The sequence below is a fragment of the Brachypodium distachyon genome, chromosome 3 (assembly GCF_000005505.3).
Source record: "Brachypodium distachyon strain Bd21 chromosome 3, Brachypodium_distachyon_v3.0, whole genome shotgun sequence".
Lineage (NCBI taxonomy): Eukaryota > Viridiplantae > Streptophyta > Magnoliopsida > Poales > Poaceae > Brachypodium > Brachypodium distachyon.
The window spans coordinates 18,123,171-18,129,170 of record NC_016133.3 but is presented as its reverse complement, the minus strand read 5'-3'; positions in this window follow the sequence as shown (position 1 = coordinate 18,129,170).

Here is a 6,000-nt window from a genome sequence, read left to right as displayed (position 1 = left end):
AGCAGTGTTAATGAGTGATTTGATGGGTTTCCAGAACCAGCCTCGAACACCCTTCTTCGGAAGTAGTGAATCGAAGTAGTACACCGCGGACCAAGGCAAACAAATGAGTAGTGTGACCCAATGGTCTCTGTTTTCAAAAGAAACAAACTTTAGTATCTAAGGGTGTATAAGAAAGACTGAATTAGAAAAAACAAACGATTCCATATATAAAATTGAACTTACTCCAAATTAAGGAAGAAGAGTACGAAGTCGTCATCCGCGTATTTCTCGAGACATGCCACCAAGTATTTAGATGCTATGGTTCATGAAGCATCCTTTTCTGGCTCAAGACCAATGTCACCGTAGTTGAACATCGCGGGGTCTAGAATGGCTACTTTTTTTACCTTCATTCGTCGCAGTTCTCTTATTTGGTAGGCAGACCACAGCATTAAGAGGTTGATATCAAGCTTTTGGCGGTTGAAGAGGTGGAACAGTTCATTAAACTCCACACCAAAGGTGATAGGACGTTCCTGAATCTTCCCGGTTTCTTGGTCAAAGAAGCCATAGTCTTTTGGGATTCTAACATTGATCTGTTGGGCATGCTGTTGAGAACCAGCTGATGCTTGCATGTAGAACTGATGAAGCTCTTGCATCTCTATGGACACGGCACGCACGAAATCTTCGGTGACCATCGGTCTTTCAGGATAGTAAATAAGCACCCGGTCGAACTCTCTAGCCACGAAATAGGATCTGTCTTCGAATCTCTGGCCTTGATATGGGTTCTTGATGAGAATGTCAGGCCTATTGTCCTTCCAGACTCCAGTTATGTCAGGCACATAATGCATCTCATCTTGAGTGGCATTGGAGGACTCCTTGATGGTCTTGCCGCCGCGCCCCCTCTTTTTATGTCTCCTCTTACTATCCCATGCCTTTTGCTTCTCTGCCTTGTACTTGTCATCGATCTTGTGGCCACCCATCGACTCAACGGCACCCAAGAGAGAGAAGGTAGGAGGGACGCTTCCAGCCTGTGCCGACCCTGTGGTCTGGCTATCTTTGAGCTGTGCAGGCATCGACATTGCCCGCTCTTCATCTCCGCCGGCATCGACAGGAGGAAGTATCTTAGGGGAAAGGCCAAGCGGCGATTGAGAAATACCTTTGTGGGCGGAGGGAGATGTCTTCGTCCTCCATACGTGTGTCCGAGGCGGCGCTGCTCTTCAGCGGGGTGCTCTTTCGCGAGGGGAGAGGAGGAAGAGGAGGAAGAAGGTTCCTCAAACCTTCCACTCCTCCCCAGAGTATGGCGTGAAGGGCGGGGTGGTCTTTGGCCAATGCCGACACCAAATGATGGACGGCTTGCACTGCATATTCCCGCGACACCTCTTGAGACATGATAGATGCCTGCTCTCCCGCCTCCGCCTTAGCTTGTTCTATTATCTCAGCAGAAGCGGGGAGCTTTTTCTGGACCCTGCTTCGCTTCGGAGCAGGCGGGAAATAATCATCCCAGCAGGCCCCTTCGCCTTCTCATAGAACACGGCTCGTGTGCTCCGCCTTTTGCAAGCCGGCGGTCACAGCCGACTCCCACCTCTTGCTCTGCACGGAGTTGTCGAAGGTTTCTGACCTCTTGCTCTCCTCCCATTTGTGAGCATTTTCCTGTTATCATATAAGACAGGACGTGAGTCTTATGGATCAGGAGTGTCATAATTAACGCCGAAAACAAATAAATGCACGTGAACCCTTACCGTAAAATTTTAACAGGCGGCTGCATTGGCTCAATGCCCGCCCACTCCTCGGGTGTCATGTGCTGACGTGCATATTCTCTAGCACGTTGGTCCTTCAGCATGTCATGCACTGGAGGCACCCTGCCTGCCGCCTCGAGAATTCGGTCCTGCTTGCGCCAGACCTTCTTCTTCCCCTCTTTCCCTGCACTCCCTAGCCTGTGGTTCAAGGGCTTCCTTGCGCGCAACACGCTCATGCGTTCACTCTTCGCAATGAATGCAGGGTCAGACGATTCCTTCTTGAATTTTTCCCATTCGGACTCATCAGTTACCGACGGCCATTTCTTCTTGATGATCTCGTAGGGTTTGTCCATCCACTTTCTAGCGGTGGTTTTCCAATTAGCAAGTCCATTGCGGACTACTATGTTGACGGCCGCTAGGAATCGCTCGCGTCACTCGTCGGTGACTTGGAACCTACTTGCAGCGTTCGCGATGCACGTGTTTCTGACGACTTGGGAGATGTCACTCCACTCGTCGGTGATCTTGCAATACTTGCATGCAACGGCTCCACAGGTCGTTGCGAAGGCCTTCTGTGCCCTCTCAGGCGACTCTGGGCGGCCTCTGTCAGAGTGCCGGGTGACCACGTAACAGAACTCCTTCAAGTTGTGGCTCCCCCTCGGCATCTTCTTCCTTTGCTTCTTAGCGGGAGTTTCAGAAGGCTGCGGGTTACTCTCTTCCACCCATCGCTCGTTGTCGCGCTCTTCTGAACGAGAGCTACCTGAGCCAGAGCTGGCAATTTGCTCTCCCGATGAAGACTCTTCATCGACACGATCTACCTCCTCCCGATCAAGAACTGGTTTCTGGCTACTCTTGCCCATTTCGTACCTATGCCATCAAAACCATCAAATATATATCGGCCGAAAATTTCAGCATGACCTATGCTAAAAAACTAGCAGATTTTCTCTACTAGGAGCTCGAAATCTGCATAAAAAGCCCACCCGCATATGTACCCCCTCGGCACGATGACCGGCCCCTTCTCCAATGACCCGACACGATGGTCGGGCCCACAATTCATTACTCAATTCTCCAAAAATAGCATATAAAACCGCTATATAAACTACATGTCTATCATATAAAACAACATGTATATAGCATATAAAACATCATGTATATAGCATTTAAAAAACCTATCATTATGTATCATGTGTGCTATATATTATCTACTGATCATGTGTTCAATAATGCCCTTGTGTTCAATCCCCTCGCTCACTACAATGCTCTGTAACTCAATACTATATCAAATTCATAATGGTAAATAAAATGTATCCATGTTACAAATTAGCTATTACAATATGTGTGCCCATGTTCCACATACATGCCCTGGTGTGTGGTGGGAAATGTACATCTAAATCCTAACTACAATGCTAATCCTAAATTAACAGCATACCCTAACATCGCATATGTGGATCATTAGATGGACCATGATATCGAAGAATGATGGAGGGAAGAACATCTCGAGCTCGCACAGAATCTGTATCATACTATCCTTCAGTATCTGGCATCGTCTAACGGTGATTGACTTCTGCGAGATGCTATCAAAAAAGTCAGAAAGCTTCATGATTGTCTCCCTTACGTGCGGCTCCATGATACCTCTGATTGCGACTGGAAGTAATTGAGTGAGTATAACATGGTTGTCGTGAGACTTCTTACTAGATAGCTTGTGACTCTTCATGTCAACTAGATGCTTGATGCTCGACAAGTAGTTCAATGGGACTTTAATGCCCTGCAGGCACTGGCACATCCTATGCAACTCGTCTTTGTACAGGTTGTAACATGCAAGACGACACCGCGTGGTCACCGTCACGAAACCATTCTTGTCGGCTGCCGAAACTTGATCTTTGCCCCACAACTCTTTCCTGATAGACATGAGTTCCAGGTCCTTCCGTGCATTGGGTCCATCTTTCGTCTTCTCTGGAATGTTCATCAGCAACCCCAGCACGCTGTCGCATACATTTTTCTCCACGTGCATGACATCTATGCTGTGGCGGCATTCTAAGTGTGCCCAGTACTCCAGGTCCCAGAATACAGACCTCTTTCTCCACACGACGTCTTCAGGTTCCTTATATTTCTTTGCAGCAATTTTTCCAGGGACAACCTCAAGATCGTTCACAATTTCAAGGATTTGCATACCAGACTTCTCCTTCGGTGCTGTCCCGTGCTCCGTCTTCTCATTGAACCTTTCATAGTCATCCCTCCAAGGGTCTTTAGCATCCAACCACTTTCGGTGGCCCATGTAAACAATTTTGGATGAAGCGGGCAACTTCTCCGATGTCGTGTTTTCCCCGCACTTTGTACAGGCCTTGTACCCACGTGTCACCTGGCACGAAGTATTTCCATTCGCGGGGTAGTCGTGCACGCAGGTCTGAACCGCTGCTCTCATCGTGAAGTACTCCCTCCTGTTTGCGTCCCAAACCACTCTGCCAGGGTTCCAAAGCTGCTTCAGCTCATCCTTCACTAGCTGTAGATACACATTTAGGTCAACTCCCGGCTGCTTTGGACCCTGTATGAGCATGCACATGTGGATGTACTTTCTCTTCATGATTAACCATGGAGGAAGGTTGTAGACAAACAAGATCACTGGCCATGTGCTGTGCTTGTTGTTCATGTTTTCGAAAGGATTTATCCCGTCAATGCTGAGACCGAGCCTCAGGCTTCTGGGCTCTGCCCCGAAATCTGGAAATGCCGTGTCGAAGTTCCTCCACTGAGTCCCATCGGCAGGGTGTCTTAGGACCCCAGCTTTCTCCACACGGTAGTGCCCGTCAAAATCAAATGCAGCCTGCGCCGGATCGTGATGGACGAGATACCTCGCGTCCTTAACGTTCTACATCCAACGCTCAACTCGGCCACCTGCCGTAAGATACCAGACAGTCTTTGCCGGCCTGCCCTTCATCACTTCTTCCCCATCATCTTCACCAGCTCTGGCGTTTTTCTTGTATCTCGATGCACCGCATATGTGACAGCTCTCATGGTTCTCGTACTCTCCAATGTATACCATGCAGTCATTTGCACATGAATGATGTTTCACGCAATCTAATCCAAGCAGGCATGTAATCTTCTTCGCCTCGTATGTGCTCTTGGGCAACTTGTTTGGCTATGGAAAAACCGAAGTAAGGTAACTCAACAAGTTCGTGAAGCCCTTGTCTGAAAAGCATGATGCTGCCTTCAGTCTCAAAAGTTCGAGCGTCACTTTGAGCACGTACGTTTTCTTCGCCAGCTCCATCATACAAGGGTGTGTTTGCGTCCTCCAACAATTTTTTGAACTGAGCAGGCTCTGCCTCATCTTCGGAGTCCTCCAGCTGGTCCCGTAGGTACGGGTCATCTAGCATTTCAGCAATCCTGCCACGTGGAGCTCCTTCACCTTCCACATTAGCATCCTCATCAACCCTTGTTTCTTCCTCGGAATCATTTGCCAGATCATACCGCAAGACATCATCATTTTCGCTATAGCTACCGACATCAACCGCATCCTCCCAGTGACAAGTCCAGTGAGAATAACCTTCCACAAAACCCGATGCCAGCACGTGCATCTGAACATCTTCAGGCTTCATCATGCATGTGTTTCCACATTTGCGACATGTACAACGCATCATCAAAAGTCCTTTTCGTTCCATATCACCTTTCGCGACTCCAAAAAAGACCGTCCATTCGGTTATCCATCGAGCATTGATTCTTTTCTTGACGTACATCCAAGAACGGTCCTTCGATCTACAACACAATACACAAGAAAACAAACAAAGCAAAATAGTTAGCCTACTCATTGACAAAGGGATTAAGGTGTTAATTAACCGGAGCTAACTAAAAATTTGAAATTAGAGACATTCGGAGAGAAATTGGAGGCTGGCGAGAAAGATCGGGAGGGAGAGAGAGCTCGCAAGAGAGAGGGAAGCTCCGGGCGACGACGAGGAGGCCGCATTTTGGCCGGCGGCCGCGGAGCTCAAAAATTTGAAATTGGGGAACTTCGGAGAGAAATTGAAGGCCGACGAGATAGATCGGGAGGGAGAGGGAAGCTTCGGGGTCGAGAATCGGAGCTCGCCGGCCGCCGGAGCTCCAAAAATGGAGCTCGGCGGCCATGGCCGCCCGCCGGCCATGGAGACGGCGGCCGCCGGCGTAGGGGGGAGAGAGGAGGAAGGGGGAGGGAGGAGTTGCTACCTAGGGGGCTCGCCGACGGCCATGGCGCCATCGGGCAGTGCTTCGCCGTCGCCGGAGAAGAAGGGGCCGCAACTAGTCCGTTACGACGCGCAGCGCGACC